The sequence below is a fragment of the Trichosurus vulpecula genome, chromosome 2 (assembly GCF_011100635.1).
Source record: "Trichosurus vulpecula isolate mTriVul1 chromosome 2, mTriVul1.pri, whole genome shotgun sequence".
Lineage (NCBI taxonomy): Eukaryota > Metazoa > Chordata > Mammalia > Diprotodontia > Phalangeridae > Trichosurus > Trichosurus vulpecula.
In genome coordinates, this window is record NC_050574.1 from 225,028,743 (window position 1) to 225,051,940 (window position 23,198).

The 23,198-nt window shown below is 38.1% G+C and overlaps 1 protein-coding gene across 3 annotated transcripts in view; it reads right to left on the reverse strand.

The window, feature by feature from the left end:
• TLK1 (tousled like kinase 1) overlaps positions 1-23,198 on the reverse strand; it is a 165,659-nt gene that overhangs the window by 122,612 nt on the left and 19,849 nt on the right. The window contains exon 2 of one of the 3 annotated variants that reach the window (XM_036744609.1): positions 2,545-2,665. The exons of the other annotated variants lie outside the window; for them this stretch is intronic. The gene's annotated coding sequence lies outside the window, so the exon portion shown is untranslated. The remainder of the gene's footprint in view (positions 1-2,544; positions 2,666-23,198) is intronic. 3 annotated transcript variants of the gene reach the window in all.

The window sequence follows — 23,198 nt, forward strand, 5'->3', positions numbered from 1 at the left end:
CTGATATTTTAAAAGCCAGGGTTTCTCTTCTTACTATTTATGTATAGTTTCAAGGCAAAGAAGTAATGTGCAATACTATATTCTCTACATCTTCTAGTCAAACTCGACCTATGCATTTGTCTAGAGGAAGAGTTAATCTCATGTGATCCCAAGTTTTTTCCACACTTGAAGGGGCCTCAAACGCAAGGTGGTTTAATAAGTCTGTGAGTTCAGTTAAACTATATAAGGTCCCTGGGAAGACAGAGGCCCAGAATGAAAGAGGATGCTTGATTCTCTAGCAACCCCGAATGCTTTTCCCTGGTATAGGAAGCCCATTAAGGGTAGTACTTTCTATTTGTCTGGAAGACTTTTATCATGGATTGTAAGGCAGAGGAAAAGGCATCTATCTTGACTTTCTGTATTTGGATTTTCTCACTGGAAACCTTGTTTGGTGCAAAATCAACATTACAGATGGGGCTGGGGAATCTAAGCACAGGAAGTTTGACTTAATGAATAATCAATGAAAAGTTAGGAAGCGTAATCTGACTGTATTCAAACAACTTTATGAAAGGTCTTTTAGTTAAACTGAGCCTGTGAGGGCGCAGACTTTCAGTAACAAACTATAAGTTACATAGCATACATACATACATAAGCAAAAGGAAAAAAAAAGCTTTAACTAATGAATATTATAAATTATACAACAATGAAGAGATTCAGATTTTTTTAAAAACTCCAAAAAAAAACTAAATAAAGCTAGAACTGGTACAAGCCTCATTGACTGCAATAACAAACATATTAATGAAAATAAAGGAAGAATTGACAAATAAATGGGAGTCAGAAGACTTGGGCACAAATGTCAGCTCTGCTGTTTTAGACTTGTGTGACCTTAGGCAAGGTTTCCTCATCAGTAAAATGAGTCATTACTTCTAAGGTTCATGCCAACTTTAAATATGTGATCCTATGTGGTCTAGAATATTGTCTATGTAAGCCTGACTCTTCCCTTCTCATACCTTCATTAAAGTTCTAGATTATTTTCATAAGATTTCTGAACAGATGAGAAAGTAGGCTGGTAAGTCAACAGGTATTGATATTTCCCCACTTTTTTGTTACAGATGCTTTCCCCCACAATTCTGTTATGAGCAAATACACAGGGCATATTGAGGCACATCCTAATGCTGGTGAAAAAATCTGTATTTTGCATTCTATTTTAAAAGTTTGTATTTAAGCATAGGTGTTAATTTTAAAATTAAATTTGGTAAAGTTTTACTTTCCTTAGTTTGTGTGATGAGTAAAAATGTCTTTATAACTGCAAATTCAATAAATGTTCTCCTTTTAAAAAAAGAAAAGGAAAAAGGAATATTCTTCAGGGAATATAACCTAACGAAATATATTATGCACATTTGTGGCCTTTGATATCTTCTCTTCTTTCAGACACCTTGAGAATCTTCAAAACTGTTATCTACTTGGTTTGATCCAATGCTTTTTCCATTTTTTTCTTCAGAATCAATTCCAATTTCTTATACAGTATTTTTTGAAATGTGATATTAAAGTCCAAATTTAGTAGTTCCACTGTTTGTGATAGTAAGTAAATGTTTACAATTCTTTCTATTTTCCATCTATTTATTGTCCTAATGACATTCTTACAATTCCTTTGGAATGCCTTTGTTAAGCTAAGCTCTCCTTAAATTTGTTTTTCCCTCTAACACTTTTCACTGGGCTGAGGTGAAACTGTTCTATCTACATTAGTCTATAATACTGACTACTAAGACATTTGATGTGGTAGAATAAAATCACCTCCAACAAGGCACATGTTAAGTCACCATAAAAGATTACCTAAGAGACATAAAAATGAAATAACTTTGACTATCCTCTGATCACTAATATCAATTAATTGATCAAATAAATGATTAATTAATATCAAGAAGCATAAAACAGATAAAAAGATGCTTGCCACAGACATGAGGGATAGCCAATGCAGAATCCAAATCAAAAAGGTATTTTTTATAGATGGTGAAGACTTCTGGATGTTCTTGTTTAAATATGACATCTTGCAGATGATTCAAGTCCCAGAACCCTGTAGAGTCTCCTATATAAAATCCATAATCATGCAAAAGAGTTCAGCCTAATTATTCATTGAAGGAAAAGTAAATGTATAAACAATACCCATTATGTAGATTATGATAAGCAGGTAAATGGACAATCTATAGAGCATATCCTTCAAAATACATATCTTAGACAAATACTGCAAACAGATAATGAGCTGGGCCCAGAATTGAAAAGGGAGAGTATATGCTGCCTTTGAGAAACTGCATAGTTTTTGTTATTGTTTTTTTAATGACTCCAAACTTCTCCCTGGAATAAAATCCCATCTTTTTTATTTTAAACACCAATGTTTTTCTAGTGAGATAACATGGTTTTGAGTCAGTCTCCAAAGAAGTTAAGTCGAGGAAAGCATAAAGAGCAATGAAGGGACACGTGCTGAGAGTAAAGAGGCTGCAATATGTTACAAATGAGGAATTACACAAGAGAAGCTCAATAAAGGATGTCAGAGAAATCTGTGAATACCTGTATTCCTAGTGTTGGGTGGCACAAAGTGTAGAAAGTCAGACGAAGTCAGGAACACCCAAATTCACATCTAGTTTCTACATGTACTCATGACCCTGGGTAAGTCAGCTTCAATTTCTTCCTATACAAAAAATGGGGATAATAATAGCACTTAGCTGATAGGATTATAGTGAAGATCAATTGAGAAAACATGTTAAGTGCTTTGCAAGCCTTAAGGAATTATATGCTATTATTATTCTCCAATAAAATAAGAATATCTAATAAAGCATTTTCTTATTCCAAAGGGAAGAATTATGATGGTTCAGATTATACCAGACCCCAGAAGCTACAACAATCTGCCATCACCAAACCCAAGAATCATGCATTGGAAGCATGAAAAATTGTATAGGCCCTGTTCATCTGTGTCAAAACAAGCTCTTCATTCACCTAAAAGTAAAATTATATTAAATATTTAGTTCAGGTTGCTTTCCCACAGTATAAGCCTATTTAAACTGCTGAAAGAAAGATTTACACTCTAATTCAAAGTCCTATCTCAATTTAACACGATTCTTGGTGAAACAACCAGCTTCATAGGAAGGATCACAGATAATTATTTTGCCACTTTATTTTTTTTTAAAGACTAAAATGACTTAAGGAAAATTAACAAAATCCTATGGTCCTAACTAGGCACAGATTGGAGAAATAATTACTATAGCTCCATTCATATAGAAACTATCCTAAACAATGTGCTAGAATAATCGGGTGTGGTCTTTTGACTGAGTACAAGTTTTACAGAACAAATCCTTTTATTAAGGGGATTTCTTCTGTGAAGTTTGGGTTCAGGCAAGGGGCTGCACTTGTGGACCTAGAGGGCCATATGTGGACTCGAGGCTGCAAGTTCCCCACCCCGTGCTAGACTATATTATAATAGGTTACCTCAGGCATCTAAAACAGGAAAATTTCCCTCCAATATTTCTAGAAACTTCTTTTTCTAGGAGACATAAACCACTTGTCTGATAGAAGGGACATTTTTTCTTAGGATTTAAGATCTTATTTTTATGCATTATTTCTTTCAATATCTATCTAATGATTCATGGAAATAATTTTAAAATTACCTATTAGGTGAACTGTAACTGAAAGTACAAGTTGAAGGTTACTGCTGAATATTAATTAGGTAAAATGCACCAAAAAGTAAACGCATGAATGCAAATTTGTTCCTGTGGTAATCAAAGCTAGAATGCTTTTCTCTCTAAAATTCCTTTTGGATAACCAATAGTTTTACAGATGTGAACTAAAAAGAACCTCAAAAAGCTAGCTGTGTGACTATAAGAAGTCATTTAGCCTCTCTTACCCTCAGCTTGCTAATCTATAAAATATGGGGATTGGACTAGATGATCTTTAAAAGTCCCTTTTGGCTATAAAAATAGGATCCTAGACAACTTCTAGATCAAGGTCTATGATCTTGAGGTCAAGACATACATTATTTATTAAGCAATTACTCAACAGGCATTAATTAAGTGCCTATAATTCGTCAGCCATAACATAAGGGGCTGGAAATGCAAAGACAAAAATTAAAAACCCCAAGCTTACCAATGAGCCTACGTTCCCAATTATTTCAACAGGAATGTGAACAGAAGTATAGAACCCACACTACATTTCTGCAGTTCATCTGACTATTCTCTTTTCTTTTTCAGTTCTTATTCCACCTGTTTCTTAAGGATCAAAATACACTATTGTCTGCACTTTTGTATTTCCCATTGTGCCTACCACATACAGTACATTGTATACATCAGCAAATTAATTAACTTTCAAGAGCCTGGCATTCCAAATTTGTAAAATGGGAATACTAGTACTCGTAGTACTTATCTCTTACAACATATTCCTCCTCTAAGGCTTTATCACGACAAAGGCTAAACCAGCAAAGCAAAGCCCAAGGTCTGGTAGGTCCTGAAAAGCTGGAAAGGCTTATGTGTCTTGTCCCAGGGCCAGTCAGGCTAGGTTTCAAGAAACTCAATACAATAAAGGCCAGAAAATACTGAAGTTTTTGATCACTGAAATTCTCAAAGACCATCTACTAATACATAAAAGGACAGAAACTTGTACTAATAAAGGAAATCACCCATATTAACAAATCACAGCATTTAAAGTGAGGAATACCTACCTCAAAGGATTGATTGTTGTGGGGGGTAAACTCTAAAATACGAACGCCATTCAGTTATAGTGACTGATTTTATTATTATTTTGTTATGTTATATATAGAATATATACATATATATATAGAATGTCCTCAATAAATGCTTGTTGCATTAAATCTACGAAGCCATCTCTACTTATCTCAGTCTTCTTTAGCACTTTTCAGACAAAACATTCCATCATTCCTGAAATACTGATTTCTTCCTGTATTCTGTCCCAAAACAAAAATAATCTCATGCCTCACTTCACTTGATCATGCAATATTTATTTTTATTTCATTCTGCAAATACTCTATTTCCCTATCAGCTACTGTATATGAAAAAACCCTTCAGAAACTAAAGTAGTTGACATTTTAAAAAACTACACTCACCTTCCCTTGATCATAGTAAGAATTTTGAATAAAGCATGATTTACTGAAAACTAGAGGAGACCTTATATGAAGCAAATCTCTAATTTTTTACAAAAGCTGTGACAAAATCTTTGAAGTCCCTAAGCTACCTATTGGGACTCTCCAATTCCAATAATTTTAGTAAATTAAAGACTACTAATTTACTAAGAAAATTGTGGTAGTTTTATTTCCCGTATGTTCCAGTCAACGTACTGTGCTGTGTGACTATGTACTAGTTATTGGACTATGTACTAGTTATTGAACAAATCAAAGATTTTATCACCATTTAATTCCTTACATTGGACAAGCCATTCTCAGTGCTTAGAATGTATTCCCCTCTCAAATCCTTATCTTCCTTCAAGGCTTACCTCAAGGCAAAGCCTACCTTGATTACTGATTCCCCATTACTCAATATGCTCACTGTTTTCAAACTACCTTGTATTTATTTGACTGTATAAATTTTCCACTACACACACACACACACACACACACACACACACACACACACACACACGTGTCCTCCAAACAGAACTTAAGCTCCTTGAAGTCAAAGACTTCTTGGGTTTTTTCTCCATGTCTTCTTATGCCCAGTGCCTATCATAGTACTTTAAAAATAATAGGCACTAAATACCTACTGTTCTTTCCTGCCTCATAGGTTTATCAGGCATCAATCTGGGTACTTGGGATCAAAAAAATTGTCACATCATAAATCTGAATTTATAATATGAAAAGTAGACAAGGAATATTGCAAAAGGAGGCAGAATGGGAGATGGGTTTTAAAAGAAGAATAAAGGATTAAACAGGCAAAGAAGGAAAAGATCATTCCAGGCCAAGGGAACAGCAAAGACACAGAAGCAGGAAAGCCCAGGGTATGTTCAGACAACAGCAATGAATATAATTTAGATAGAATATAGGGAATAAAGGATACTGACTGAATCTGTTATTTCACTGCTATAAGGAACTCCACGACAGACTCCAGTCTATACCAACGCCAGTGAGCACCTTCTCTGCAACTCAGCCTTAAGAAAGTTGCCTAGAGCACTGAGAAGTTTAATGACTTATCCAAGGTCATTTTCCCAGTTATGGGACTTGGAAGGTCTTCCTAGCTCCAGTTTGCCAAGGCCTGCTATCTGCTATACCAAACTGGAAATCATGGGAGGGCTTGAAATGTTAGGCAAAGAAGTTTAAACTTTATTTGGGAGACAGTAATAAGTTATTGAAGATTTTTAAGCCTGGGATTGAGATGATCAAATTCGTACATAAAAACAGTCTGGCAGCAGCTTCTGGATGTTTACAAATTCATCTAATAGTCCAGTTTGGGGAACATGGATTTCAGCTCCAAATGAATGTACAATATGGATAGATGAGGCCTAAAAGGTGTGCTCAGGACTCATGGTTTCAGTTCCTATGGAGAAGGGTTACATCTGACTTATAAAAGACATAATTCAACTGAGAATACTTCTACTCCAATGGATCCATGATCTTATAAATGTAAACATTCACTCTACTTGTGTGCAACACATGCCTTTTCATCTCTGCATGTCTTTCTGTAAGTCCTCTAGGAAAGAGTCATCAGACTTGGTGGAGACAGACTTTCCTCTGGTTCTTTTAACATTTCATGGAAAACAGTGAAACACTCAATCCGTCCAACTATTACAACTTACATGACTGGCCTACCTCCTTTCCAACCCGACAAATTTTTTTATCATGCTGTTAGAACATTTCTTGCATACAAGTCATTCTTAGTGCTCCTTCACTTCCAGGGCAGTTCTAAACCCAAATTGCCTTTTCACCACATGAAATTCACAGCCACATCTTTCTGTAAGTTTTCAGCACCTGAACTTTTAAACAACAGGGTATGAGGACTTACTCTCTCTTATGACCCCAAGCTAATCACAGATGTCACTAAAATCTTTTTTTTAAAATTTAATATATTTAGTTTTCAGCATTTATTTTCACAAGAGTTTGAATTACAAATTTTCTCCCCATTTCTACCCTCCTCCCCCACTCGAACATGGTGTATATTCTGGTCGCCCTGTTCCCCAGTCAGCCCTCCCTTCTGTCACCCCACTCCCCTCCCATCCCCTTTACCCTTCCTTTCTTGTAGGACAAGATAAATTTCTACGCCCCATTGCCTGTGTATCTTGTTTCCTAGTTGCATGCAAAAACTTTTTTTTTTTGTTTTTGAACATCTGTTTTTAAAACTTTGAGTTCCAAATTCTCTCCCCTCTTCCCTTCCCACCTACCCTCCCTAAGAAGTCAAGAAATTCAACATAGGTCACATGTGTATCATTATGTATAACCCTTCCACAATACTCATATTGTGTAAGACTAACTATATTTTGCTCCTTCCTAACCTATCCCACTTTATTGAATTTTCTCCCTTGACCCTGTCCGCTTTCAAAAGTGTTTGTTTTTGATTACCTCCACCCTCATCTGCCCTCCCTTCTATCATCACCCCTTTTTTTATCTTCTTCCTTCTTCTTTCCTGTGGGGTAAGATACCCAATTGAGTATGTATGGTATTCCTTCCTCAGGTCAAATCTGATGAGAGCAAGATTCACTCATTCCCCCCTCACCTGCCTTCTCTTCTCTTCCTACAGAATCGCTTTTTCTTGCCACTTTTATGCGAGATAATTTACCCTATTCTATCTCTCCCTATCTCCCTCTCTCAAAATATTGCTCTCTCATCCCTTAATTTGATTTTATTTCTTTTAGATATCTTCCCTTCATCTTCAACTCACCCTGTGCCCTCTCTCTTTCTCTCTCTCTCTCTCTCTCTCTCTCTCTCTCTTTCTCTCTCTCTCTAATATATATACACATACATATATACATACACACACATTCACTTATACATGTATATACATAAACATATATATATGCATATTCCCTTCATCTACCCTAATACTGAGGTCTCATGAATCATACACATCATCTTTCCACTTAGGAATGTAAACAAAACAGTTCAACTTTAATAAGTCCCTTGCCATTTCTTTTTCCTGTTCTTTTTCTTGATTACCTTTTCATCCTTCTCTTGATTCTTGCGTTTGAAAGTCAAATTTTCTGTTCAGCTCTGATCTTTTCACTGAGAAAGTTTGAAAATCCTCTATTTTATTGAAAATCCATATTTTGCCTTGGAGCATACTTGGTTTTGCTGGGTAGGTGATTCTTGGTTTTAATCCTAGCTCCATTGACCTCTGGAATATCATATTCCAAGCCCTTTAATCTCTTAATGTAGAAGCTGCCAGATCTTGGATTATTCTGATTGTGTTTCCACAATACTCAAATCGTTTCTTTCTGGCTGCTTACAATATTTTCTCCTTGATCTGGGAGCTCTGGAATTTGGTGACAATATTCCTAGGAGATTTCTTTTTGGGATCTATTTGAGGAGGCGATTGATGGATTCTTTCAATTTCTATTTTGCCCTGTGGCTCTAGAATATCAGGGAAGTTCTCCTTGATAATTTCTTGAAAGATGATATCTAGGCTCTTTTTTTGATCATGGCTTTCAGGTAGTCCAATAATTTTTAAATTATCTCTCCTGGATCTATTTTCCAGGTCAGTGGTTTTTCCAATGAGATATTTCACATTGTCTTCCATTTTTTCATTTCTTTGGTTCTGTTTTATAATATCTTGACTTCTCATCAAGTCACTAGCTTCCACTTGCTCCAATCTCATTTTTAAGGTAGTATTTTCTTCAGTGATCTTTTGAACCTCCTTTTCCATTTGGCTAATTCTGCCTTTCAAGGCATTCTTCTCCTCATTGGCTTTTTGGAGCTCTTTTACCATTTGAGTTAGTTTATTTTTTAAGGTGTTGTTTCCTTCAGTATATTTTTCATTATTTTTTTGGGTCTCCTTTAGCAAGTCATTGACTTGTTTTTCATGGTTTTCTCGCATCCTTCTCATTTCTCTTCCCAATTTTTCCTCTACTTCTCTAACTTGCTTTTCCAAATCCTTTTTGAGCTCTTCCATGGCCTGGGACCAGTTCATGTTTTTCTTGGAGGCTTTTGTTGTAGGCTCTTTGACTTTGTTAACTTATTCTGTCTGTATGTTTTGGTCTTCTTTGTCACCAAAGAAAGAATCCAAAGTCTGAGACTGAATCTGGGTGCGTTTTCACTACCTGGCCATATTCCCAGCCAGCTAACTTGACCCTTGAATTTTTCAGTGGGGTATGACTGCTTGTAGACTAAAGAGTTCTATGTTCCACGTTTGGGGGGGATGCACCAGCTCTGCCACACCAGCACTCCTCCTTCCCCAAGAACCCCCCAACCCGGACTGGACTTAGATCTTCAGCAGGCTCTTCACTCCTGCTCTGATCTGCCACTTAATTCCTCCCATCAGGTGGGCCTGGGGCCGGAAGCAACTGCAGCTGTACTTCTGTAGCTGCCCTACCTCCGCTGCCCCTGGGGCGGTAGCCAAACCACAAACTCCTTCCACTCCCGAAGCTTTTCCCACTAACCTTCTCTGTTGCCTTTGGTGTTTGTGAGTTGAGAAGTCTGGTAACTGCTGCAGCTCACTGATTCAGTGTGCTAGGGGACGCTCCGCCCGGCTCCTGGTCTGGTTGGTCCACGCCGCTCATGCTGGGCTCTGCTCTCCTCCCAGCTCCGTGCGGGATAGACCTTACCCAGAGACTATCCAGGCTGTCCTGGGCTGGAGCCCTGCTTCCCTCTGCTGTTGTGTGGGTTCTGCAGTTCTAGAATTGGTTCAGAGCCATGTTTTACAGGTTTTTGGAGGGACTTGGCGGGGAGCTCACGCTAGTCCCTGCTTTCCAGCCGTCATCTTGGCCTGTCACTAACATCTTAATAAACTTTGTGGAATTGGCTTAAATTTGAGAAAGGGACCCTAGAAGTTACAACTTACTTTGATCACAGCCACCAAATACCATGTCCTTTTAATAATAACTGCAGCTGTAGTTCTGTAGCTGCCCCACCTCCGCTGCCCCCAGGGCGGTGGCTGAACTGCAAACTCTATCCCCATCCCCAGCAGCTTTTCCCACTAACCTACTCTGTTGTCTTTGGTGTTTGTGGGTTGAAAAGTCTGGTAACTGCTGCAGCTCACTGATTCAGGGCAAGAGAGCATGCTCCACTCAGCTCCTGGTCTGGTTGGTCCGCGCTGCCCACGCTGGGCTCTGCTCTGCACAGCTCTGCTCCGAGCTCCGTTCAGGATAGACCTTACCCAGAGACTATCCAGGCTGTCCTGGGCTAGAGCCCTGCTTCCCTCCGCCACTTTGTGGGTTCTGCAGTTCTAGAACTGGTTCAGAGCCATTTTTTATAGGTTTTTGGAGGGACTTGGCGGGGACCTCATGCTAGTCCCTGCTTTCCAGCCGCCATTTTGGCTCCGCCCTGCCGAGTCCTTAAAAATATTTTCACAACTATTTCAATATAATTGGTTTCCTTGGTAATCCTATGTTTTTATTTTGCATACTCTGAGAAGGAGTCCATAGATTGCTAAAGAATTTAATGACCCAAGAAAACTTAAGAATCTCTGCTCTAGGTAGTGCTCCGCCATTAATCCATCCTAGACACATTAAATTACCTGAAGTACAATTCTGATTGAGTTACTCCTCTTTACTTAGCGAAAAAATATTCACACAAGCTTCATAATTTGTCCCAAAGCCATGTTTTAGTTACCCAGATTTGCATTCTTGATATGATCCTTGACTTTTTGCTCTCACTCAAGCGATATATCCAATCATTTGTCAAATCTTGTCATTTCTATCTCCTCAACACCTCTTGCATTCAACCCCTTCTCACTAACTCACACAGCTAACACCTTAATCTAGGCCCTCAACACCTCCTGCATGGATCACTGCAATAGCCTCCTAATTGGTATCCCTGCCTTAAGTTCTCCCCTCTCCATTCATCCTTCACACTACTGCCGAAGTGAATTTCCTAAAATAGAATAGGTTTGATCATGTCACTCCCTATTACTCTGCCACCATCCTTTTTTTCCCTCCCTTTGCTCCAAGCTCCACCTGTCAGTACTTATGCACCAATGAGGGGTAGGTAGTACAGTGCTGGATCCTGCCTCACTGACTAATCTGAGACCACAGAAATATTACCTAATCTCTCCGAGTCTGTTTCCTCATCTATAAAAATATAGCTAATATCTTCTACAGTACCTACATATCACAAGGTCGTTGTGAGGATTATATGAAATATATAAAGTTTTATCAAAACTTTAAGGCATTATACATATAATTATTCTCAAATGTTACCTCCTGCACTCTGATGAATCTTACGATTATCATCACACAAAATGCCACACACTGGTTATTTGTTCACATTACACTTCTGCCACTACATCATAAACTCCTTTTTTTTTTTTTTGGCAAGGTGATTGGGGTTAAGTGACTTCCCTAGGGTCACACAACTAACAAGTGTCAAGAGTCTAATGCCTATTTCAAACTCAGGTCCTCCTAACTTCAAGGCTGGTGCTTCTATCTAATGTGCCACCTAGCTGCCCCCTTCAATCTTTCAAGGCATAAGCCATTGTCTTACTAATCTTTTTGTGACTCTCAATATCTGCTGAATGAATAAAATACACATTCAGTAAGCACTAACAATAACCATATTTTGATGCACACTTTTTTTTCCATTTGGAATCATTTATCTGTCTTTAACACTAATGACTGAGATCTGTCATTTGATTTTAGGCTGAATGAAGAGACAAGAAACTAAGTCCGTTACAAGAAAGGTAGAATGTAATATGTAGTTTAATGTTGGACCTAATTTCTGCCTACCTTCTCCTTCCTTTTTTACTCTGGGAAATGAATTTTTCCATCCACATTTAAGTGTAAATATGAATGATTACGACACATTGGAAAAAGGAGCCCAACTGAAGGGCTGGTCTTAATGACTACTAGAAAAAAAGGTATTTAAAAAAAAGGATTATTGAGCAAACTGCTTCAAGAAAAAAAGTGCATATTTTAAGAAACAGATTCATTTGACTTCTCTAACTTATTATAAAAAAGTTCTGGTCATTTTATGCTTTTTTTTTTTTTAAAAAACAGATCCTTTCTACAAGGAACAAGCAAACCATTTTATTGAATTATTGTGTAAATATGCCATATCTGGTCAAACATTTCATCTTTCCACTTTAACTAGCCAGAACATTTCAAATACATGCAAAAAATCATCAGAAAATTAGTCTTAAAAAAAAAAAACTACTTAAAGCTATTTCAGTGGATCAATGATTTCATCAATACAGGTATTCCTGCCCTTGGTACAAACTGCTATCTATCTACACCTATTTATCCAGTGTGGTTCTTCTTTGTTGTTGTTGTTGTTGTTCAGTCATGTCTGATTTTTTGTGATCTCATTTAGGCTTTTCTCGGCAAAGATACTGAAGTGGTTTGCCATCTCCTTCCCAGCTCATTATACAGGTGAGGAAACTAAGGCAAACAGGGTTAAGTGACTTGCCCAGGGTCACATAGCTATTGAGTATCTGAGGCCAGATTTGAACTCAGGAAGATGAATCTTCCTGACTTCAGGATAGGCACCCAATCCACTGTGCCAACTGGCTGCCGTGTTCTTATTCATATACACCCATACATATGCCTAATCAATCTAATCAACATATTAGAGGCCTTTTTCCCTTTCATGGATATCAGTGCTGCCACTTAAACTGTCCATCTGTTATCCCCCTGCTCTCAACATGTAATCACCCCACAACATTTTCTGATCTTCTATCTTGTGTTTTTGTAGTCCCAATTGTTTAGCACAGTGCCTGGCACATAGCAAATTCTTTCTTATCAAATATGATCTTATATTTGCAGGATAATATTCCTAATGGCAATTCTTTTGCATTAGTCATTTGAAATGTACTTTAGCTTATTTGCTCCCACTACGCATCTCATTAGGGGTTAACGTCTAACTCTGATTCTAGGTTGATGGTATTCTAAGATTTATACAATACAGAATCATTTCACAGAACATCCATGTCAAAAAGCCAGACTACTGTGCTGTGGTGCAGTTTGGAATCTAGAAAAGTACTGCACAATTTCCTAAATGCTACTGAGCCCCCTTTATTCCTCCTAATCAATTCATAATCAATCTGTAGTGTCTATGGTAGACATATATATATACTGACATGCTAATTAAATAGACTGGCCTTCCAACTACAAGTCAAAATCTGCACAATAGGCATTTTTTACCCAATTAGTTTTTCCTATATGGATTATTAAGCCTATGTTGAATAATCATGGATCTCTGAGAAAAGGTCTTATAATGTTCTGGGACTAGATGCATTCAGTATAGCAGTGTCTATGAACAGGAATATCTGGCAGATTCTACCACTTAAAGCAAGGGTACTTAACCTAAGGTCCATGAACCTGTTTTAAAAAATATTTTGATAACTATATTTCACTATAATTAGTGTACTTTGTAATTCTAGACATTTAAGAACATTCTGAGAAGGATTTTCCAGTGTGTAAAAGGAGTTTATGACAAAAAAAAAAGTTAAGAATATCTGATCTATTTGGACCCCACTCGTGATCTCTCAGGACAATGATCATTTTTAGTATGAATATGTGTATCTATTTTATGCCTTCTTACTTGAAATTAATACAACGAGGAGGTAACAAGAGAATTCTCTCTCTGGTTGCATTTATCAAGGAATCTTTTATGGGCTTAACATATGTATGAGGGATTCCTTAAGAAGAAAAAATCTAAACATGTTTTACGCTACTGAGGAAAATCCCTGAGTCTTCCCACTGCCCCTCAAATTGCCCCCTCCCCAAACCCCTTTTTAAAGGCAAGGGGGCTAATCCATAAACACATGTAGCTGGATCCTATACTCTCTACACCTTTTGGTTGACAGTGATACTGTAAAGATGTGGTCCACTATAGATTTTTGGCAAAGCCATGCTAACTCCTTTCACATATGTTAATCAAAGCTACCCTCAATATATGAGTGTACAAAACTGTTCTATTTGATATCTATTGTCCTGTCAATTTCATCTATTAATGCTCTTGGGTTACTAAAATTTCATGGAGTCTAATGTCTAGCTTTTTGCAAACTTGTGTTCATTTCTATCACTATGTAGTTTTATAAAGTGAAATTAGATGATCTTTTGTCACCTTCCTCCATGGAGTTTTATAAAAGTTTTTATTCAAAATTAGGATTTCCTTTGGTTGTCATACTTTCCACTTTGCAAAAAGACTGTGTTACTAAGGCAATTTCTGCAGCTTTCTGGCCCTCTTCTTACGCACACTGGTTTATTACTGATAAGCTTGATCATGAAACGGTGATAATCAAGGTCAGCATTTTTGCCTTTGTCCAATTCCAATTTTTCAACCACCGACAGCTTGTCTGAATGTCAGTTTAAAAAAGCTTCTCCATATTCTTCTCATTTTTATCCTGTCTTTTAATGTTTTTAACTTCTGTTCTAACTAGCCAACGGTCCAACTGCACAGAAACAATGAATTCTGAAACAACTCCCACATTAGGAAGAGCTCACTTATCTAACTGTGAAAGACTTAAACACTCTGATTAATGCAGTGACCAAACCCATGGTGAAGTATGCTACTCTCTCACCTCTCCTGACATGCAGAAAGAGACACAATATTGTTTCATCTTTTTTATTCCAAATTTTACAAACCAAATAAAATTAGTATTTAGTATCAGTATTTCCATACTTAGTATGTCCGTGCATTTTATAGAGGAAATAGATACACTTATATAATTTCACAGAACTTGCTTTTCTTTTTATGTTAAACTATGTATGTTACAAGGATTTGGGTTTTGTTTTTTTTTTTTCCAATAAGGTTAGCAGAAAATAGATGCTTGTCAATTTAAGAAAAAGTTTGGTGTTTTTTTTTTTAAAGGTAATTATCTGATATGCAGTAGATAAAGTGACAGGTCTGGAGTTAGGAAAATATGAGTTCAAATGTAACCTGAGATACTTACTAGCTGCAGGACTCTGGACTTAACCTCTGCCTGCCTCCCTGCCCTCCCTCCTCCATAAAATGGAGCTAGTAACAGCACCTACCTACCAAGGTTGTTGTGAGGAGTAAATGAGTTAATAATTGTAAAGTGCCTAGCACAGTGTCTGGCCCATAGTAAATGCCACAGAAATGCTAATTATTATTATTATTATTATTAAGATACTGTCAGTTTCACTTTTGAAGTGTCATCTGGTGTCTAATAGTCTCTTCTTAAAGAAAGTCATGTAGTCATGATTTATAGGCACAAGGCTTCTGAATAGTCTACCAAATTTTAGCTTCTCATTTTATAATCCTAAACTTTATTTTCCAACATACATTGCACCATCATCCCCATGTCATCTTCACAATGACAAGGATATTCATTTTAAAAGCAATCACCACTATAACTAAGATATTTCTTGGTATAGTAAGACAAAGAATTGAACTGTCATTTTCTACAATGCCACCCTAATTTAGCTAATAGCACAATGAAACTATTCTCAGATCACCGTACTTCTAACAAGTCCTGCTTCTGGTTCTAACCAAACCACTAATGAAACCACAGAAGAGAGTCACTTCTGTTCTTCGTTTCCTTAAAATCTAGAAAAGTATGACCAAAACCTGATATCACAAGAGCATCAAAGGACACTAACAGCAATGTTACAGATTACCTAAAAGATATTAGATATGAAAAAGCCACAATTTCAGGGTGATACATATTTATCTATGAAGTGATATACAAAATATCAGAATTCTACCATGATGTTAAGCCCCGTGAGGGTAAAGATCCTGGACTTTATCTAAACCAGGCCTGTACAACATATAGCCTGGCCTCCCATCATTAAGTCCAATTTCGCCACTGCTATGGGGAGGCAGAGGAGGGACACTATAGGTGACGAGTTCAGAACTAGAAAACAAGTGTAGGTTGGGACAATGGTCCACACTGCAGGGAAATGAGTTCAGAGAGGCTAATGGTATAGAACAGGCCTATGCAACATAAGGCCCACAAAAGGATTTCAGGCGGTCCTTGAAATAATGTTGGTTTACCAATATGCACTCTCCTGTTTGTCACGTGACCCGCAGCAACCAACCATTGCCAGTCTGTCTCTAGTCTAACCTATCTGGAGCCCCAAGAAGTTTAGCCTATTTTAATTTTGGCCCCTACCTACTGCCAAGTTGTGCAGTTAATGTGCAGGTTAATATGCAGATCTAAACTCTCACCCAGGGGCTTAGTACAGTCTGTAACCAAGTCTTGGTGATAAACTAAATGCCACTTCTGATTATTTCTGCCTTTTTGTTTCTCCATGAAGCACTTCTTCCAATCTTTGAAGAAACATTTCATTCTGTTTTTTAAGTGTAACAGTACAAAGGTATTCTCCTAGATCCTTCACTTTCTCTAAAAGATGGATAAGGACTTTATTGACCACTTGCAGCCAGGCCTGTATTAAATGCTGGGTATACAAATACAAGCAAAACAGGCCCTGCCCTCAAAGAGTTTACATTCTGATGGGTCAAGACAATATATAAATAAGATACTTGGTAGCATTGTTTAGAAAGGGTTAGAAAGCAAGGTGGATTCCTGGATATAGGCAAGATAATGCAAAAGCTCTCCTATAAGAGCCCAGGGTGTAGGGACAGAGTGTAACTGAAACATTAAAATATATCTTGCAGATTCAGGAGGGGGAGAGCCAAGACGGCAGCTAGAAAGCAGGGACTTGCTTAAGCTCTCCTGCAAATGCCTCCAAATACCTGTAAAAAACGGCTCTGAACAAATTCTAGAGCTGCAGAACCCACAAAACAGCAGAGGAAAGCAGGTCTCCAGGCCAGGACGGCCTGGATGGTCCCTGGGACAGCCCTATCTCACGGAGCTGGGAGTGGACTGCAGCCTAGCATGGGCTGCACCTGGACAGACTAGACCGGGAGTCAACAGGAGCAGGTCTTAGGATATGCTGTAGGAGTTAACCAAATTTCTCAAACCACAAATACCAAAGACCATGGAGCAGGTTAGGGGGAAAACTGCTAGATAGGGTTAGAGTGGGTCCAGCCCAAACTCTGGGGGTGGCAGAGGTGGTGTGGCAGTGGTGGCAGCAGTAGCAGCAGGAAGCTCCTGCAGCTGCTTCCAGAGGTTCAGTGTCAGCTGCTTCTGGAGACCCTGGCTCACACAGTGGGAGGAATCAAGCAACAGACCAGAGCAGAAGTGCAGGGCTTGCTTTGCCCTGCTTGGATATGGGTCACAATCCTGGTTGGCGGTTTTTGGGGAAGGAGGGGCGCTGGTGTGGCAGAGCTTGTGGTGACAGTGGAGGAGAAGTAGTTCTGAAAATCGCAGTGCAGCCCCTCAAGCTTGGGACACAGCACTCTCTACTCTACAAGCAGTCATACCCTGACAAAAAGCTCAAAGGTCAAGTAGTTAGCTGGGAACATGAACAGGCAGTGAAAATTGATGCAGACTCAGACTCCTGAATCTTTTTTTTGGTGACAAAGAAGACCAAAACATACAGCCAGAAGAAGACAACAAAGTCAAAGAGCCTACATCAAAAGCCTCTAAGAAAAATATGAATTGGTCTCAGGCTATGGAAGAGCTCAAAAAGGATTTGGAAAAGCAAGTTAGAGAAGTAGAGGAAAAATTGGGAAGAGAAATGAGAGAGATGCAAGAAAACCATGAAAAAAGTCAATGACTTGCTAAAGGAGACCCAAAAAAATACTGAAGAAAACAACACCTTAAAATATAGACTAACTCAAATGGCAAAAGAGCTCCAAAAAGCCAATGAGGAGAAGAATGCCTTGAAAGGCAGAATTAGCCAAATGGAAAAGGAGATCCAAAAGACCACTGAAGAAAATACTACCTTAAAAATTAGACTGGAGCAAGTGGAAGCAAGTGACTTTGTGAGAAATCAAGATATTATAAAACAGAACCAAAGGAATGAAAAAGTGATAGACAATGTGAAATATCTCATGGGAAAAACCACTGATCTGGAAAACAGATGCAGGAGAGATAATTTAAAAGTTACTGTACTACCTGAAAGCCATGATCAAAAAAAGAACCTAGATATCATCTTTCAAGAAATTATCAGGGAGAACTGCCGTGATATTCTAGAGCCACAGGGCAAAATAGAAATTGAAAGAATCCACAGATCGCCTCCTCGAAAAGATCCCAAAAAGAAAACTCCTAGGAATATTGTTGCCAAATTCCAGAGTTTCCAGGTCAAGGAGAAAATACTGCAAGCAGCCAGAAAGAAACAATTTGAGTATTATGGAAAGACAATCAGGATAAAACAAGATCTAGCAGCTTCTACATTAAGGGTTCGAAAGGCCTGGAATATGATATTGCAGAGGTCAATGGAGCTAGGATCAAAACCAAGAATCACCTACCCAGCAAAACTGAGTATCATGCTCCAAGGCAAAATGGACTTCCAAAAAAATAGAGGACTTTCAAGCTTTCTCAGTGAAAAGACCAGAGCTGAATAGAAAATTTGACTTTCAAACACAAAAATCAAGAGAAGCATGAAAAGGTAAACAAGAAAGAAAAATCATACGGGACTTACTAAAGTTGAACTGTTTTGTTTACATTCCTACATGGAAAGATGATGTGTATAATTCATGAGCCATTCCTCAGTATTAGGGTAATTGAAGGGAATATAGAGGGCACAGAGTGAGTTGAATATGAAGGGATGATATCTAAAAATATATAAAATTAAATTAAGGGATGAGAGAGGAATATATTGAGAGAGGGAGAAAGGGAGAGATAGAATGGGGTAAATTATCTCACATAAAAGTAGCAAGAAAAAGCAGTTCTGTTGGAAGGGAAGAGGGGGCAGGTGAGGGGGAATGAGTGAATCTTGCTCTCATTTGGATTTGACCTGGGGAGGGAATACCATACACACTCAACTGGGTATCTTACCCCACAGGAAAAAAGGGGGAAGGGGATAAAAAAGGGGGATGATAGAACGGAGGGCAGATAGAGGGAGGAGATAATCAAAAGCAAACACTTGTGAAAAGGGACAGGGACAAGGGAGAAAACTGAATAAAGGGGGACAGGATAGGATGCAGGGAAATATAGTTCAGTCGTTCACAACACTGAGTATTGGGGAAGTGTTTTACATAATGATACATGTGTGGCCTATGTTGAATTGCTTACCTTCTTAGGGAGGGTGGGTGGGAAGGGAAGAGAGGAGAGAATTTGGAACTCAAAGTCTAAAAATCAGATGCTCAAAAGAAAAAGTTGTTTTTGCATGCAACTGCGAAATAAGATATATGGGGAAGGGAGGCATAGAAATCTATCCTGCCCTACAAGAAAGTAAGTGGAAAGGTGATGGGAGGTGGGGAGTGGGGAGAAAGAGGGGAGGGCTGACTGGGGAACAGGGCAATCAGAATATATGCTGTCTTGGAATGGGGGGAGGGTAGAAATGGGGAGAAAATTTGTAACTCAAAATCTTGTGTAAATTGATGCTGAAAACTAAAATATTAAATAAAAAGTTTTAAAAAAGGAAAAAAATATTATTTTGCATAAGTGTCATACATGTCACATAGCACAGTACCTGTAGGTCCTTGCAATATTTCCCTAGTCCCTCATTCTTGTTCTGTTTTTCTTGCAAACACTCTGGCTACTTGCCTATTTGGGGAAAGGCCTTTGGGTGGGTGAGCTTTTCTCCCTTAAGATGTAAGTTGGAACTATCAGATTCTTGCAGATGCCATGATGCAGAGCCCCAAGCCTTTAGCAGTTAGCCTTTTAGTTGTAAGAATGACTCCTATAGTAATCCAACTGTTAATTCTTTTTTCCTATCTCCTATCCACACAGATCAGAAAACACAAACTATCTACTGTGACTGAGCTCTTAGTTGTACCACTATATTTTATACAAAAATTAGACTGGAGAAGAGAAACAATGGAGACAGACCAGTTAGGAAGCTACTACAACGGTAATGGTCAAAAATGGTAAGTGCCTAAACTAGGGTGGTATGTTGTATGGAAAGGATGAACTGACCTAGAGATATCGTGGAAAAAAAAAACACAATACCTTAGGATCTGACAAATGATTAGATGTGGGGAGGAAAAGGAAAAATCAGAGCAAATTCAGAGACTAAATATGGTGTCTAGAAGGATGATGCGAGCAACTATGTAAACAAGAGAGACGGAAGGAGGGATAGTTTAACAAAAGATGACAACTTCAGTTTTAGTCACGATAAAGTAAGCTATCCAGGGAGATGTGCTCAGGAGGCAATTGAAAATGTGGGACTGGAGACTTATCATAAACCAATTTACATGGGCAGCTAGGTGGCACAGTGAGTAGAGCACTGGCCCTGGAGGCAGAAAGACCTGAGTTCAAATCCAACCTCAGACACTTGACACACTTACTATCTGTGTGACCTTGGGCAAGTCACTTAATCCCAATTGCCCTGCTTTCCCCCCTCAAAAAAAAATTTGGTGCCAGAACTGCACCACACATAGGGTGTCATTACTTTCAGTGAAAAAACATTGAAATGTAACTCTCAAAAATTCATTCAACAACCATTTAAGTACTTATTGAATGCTACACACAAAGCACTTTGCTAGGAAATAAGGGAAGATAGAAAGATAGGATACTGTTCCTCTCCTCAAGGTAATTACAATCTAACTGAGAAGGAAGAGAGAAAAGATACCAAAAAATGAACATAAAGTAGCATATGTGCCACATGAATGGTAAGGCCAGTTCAGTAGAGAGTAATCACTGCAAGGTGGACTTTAGAAGGGCTTTAAAAGAAGAGTACAACAAGAAGAGAGGAGAGAGACATTTCAGATGGCAAAAACAGTTTTAGCAAAGGCAAAGAATTAGGGTTGTATGCATGTAAGTAAGATTTGGTAGACTACTTGGAACAGAGTATCCTTTTAGAGGAATACTGGAAGATGAGGTTGCAAGGAGATAGCACATATGAAATATTTAGATAGCAATATAATTGGGAACCCACTGGTATAAGTGTAAGGTCATAAGTGCCACTCTGATAGCTGCTTGCTATTCCACGTTCACAAACGTTCTTTACTGAGAAATAATACGAAACACTCTCCAAATTAAACCACTATAACTGTTAAGTAAGCCTCTCTCTCCTTGGCTCTGACGACACCTACCAGTATAAAAGACCAGAGGAAAAAGTCTCTGTCCTCACATCACAATTCATCAAAATTTATGTCAATGGCAGAGCTAGAAAGAATATTGAGATCATCTTGTCCAACCCCTCCTTTTGCAGATAAAGAAATGAAGAATACAGTAACTGAGTGATGTACCCCTTATTACAGTGCCACTTGGTGGCACAGCCAATACAACCCAAGTCCCTTGATTTCATCTACTGCAGAACTTCGGACAAGGCTCTCGGGCTACTTGTCTAGAATCATCTTCCAGAGCATCTACTAAGTTAATAACTTCAAACTTACTGAAAAACACTTTCCTCTTTCTTTTCCTCAGCTTTACAGAACTCATATTCTGAACTTCGCTCACTCTTCTGAACTTGAGTATTCAAATTACCTCTCCCAGGGATTCCGAATTTCCCAGTGTTGACCCTATAACTCATATGCACTAACCTAATCCAACTCCCAAGTCCTTGCTTCTTTCACGGCAGATCCACATTTTTTAAAAAATTAGTTTTTCATTATTATATTAAGTAGATATTCCTTTGGGCCAGCAGTTCTCAAGTTTTTTGGCCTCAAAAGCTCTTTACACTCTTAAAATCTGAGGACTACTCCCCCCAGAGTTTTTGTTCATGTGAGCTCTATCAATATTTACCATGCTAGACATTAAAATGTCTTAGTATTATCATGGAAAAATAGTTTTGACCTCATGGACCCGCTGAAAGGATCTAGGGATGTCAAGACTACATTTTAAGAACTGCTGCTTTGGATAATTAAGTGAGTATAACTTCAAATGGTATGACTCTTTGGGTAATAGGACATACTCTAGCAAATCACAGAATTTCAGGGCTCATAAACTTAGCAGCCATATAGTCTAACCCACATATAAGAGAAATCCTCAACTATGATATATTTAACAAAGTAGTTATCAAAGCTTCTGCTTAAAGACTCCAAATTATAAGGAAACCGTCACCTTTCCAGGCACCTCAAAATAAACTTTTGGCCAGTTCATTCAAGCAATTCAAGCATACTTTTAAGATCAAATACCCTCATCATATGGCATATGATTATAATTCAATGAAAAACTAAACACTTCTTTAGTCACATTTATCAGTAATATTTAAAATGGGCATTTGCTGACTTTAGTAAGGCTGGTAGAATGTAGTCCAACTTCTGTCTGATGATTCACCTACTATTATGTCTTCAGTTCTATAGCATAAACTACAACCAAAGGATATGAACATAAAATACATGATAAATAACTAAACACAGTTTAAGAAGACTTTTCCATTTGCCTTTCTCCTAAACATTAGGCTGCTTTCATAGCAGCATGCACAGGAAGCGTTAGCATAGCAAATAATGCTATGAGCAACAGAACCACGACAAGGTCCTTCCTGAGTCTGTTGAACTATAATTATCCTAACTTGAGAGGAATTATATGGGTAGGAAAAATACTTAAAATGAATCAATCATATATTATTTATATATAATAATGGTATCAATCCATATCTCTACAAATGTCAGATAAATGAACAAAAATCTAAATAATTCTACTTCACTAGACTCACTCATAAATAAGGAGAATAGTGGAACACCTATTTTCCTGGGGAATCTTACCTGTCACTGGAATTCCCAAAAGGGAAATAACCTAAAATAAGCCCCCAAATAAAGTCCCAGGCCAAGAAAATAAACAGAGACATCATGATTTCTCTCTCAACCCTATCCCCAGACACCACCCACCTGTCTCCCTTTTGAGACAACCACCAAGAACTAGGAATCTGGAAACTCTTCCCTCCCAGCTTCAGGTAGCTACCCTGAGAAAAACCAAATCTTCATAAACTCCCACCAAACCTGAGAGGATACAGAATATCAAAGCTGAGAAGATATAACACACTTTTTAAATGGCACCAATAACAATGATTCTTGCACTTCTCACTAGAACTCTTTCCTCTCCCTCGCCCTCCGCAGAGAAATTCCTTGAAGAAAGACGACAAAACATGAATTAACACAACACAATTATTCAACTTCCTGAGTCAACAATGTTGAACAAATGGATTTGTACAAATGACCCTAA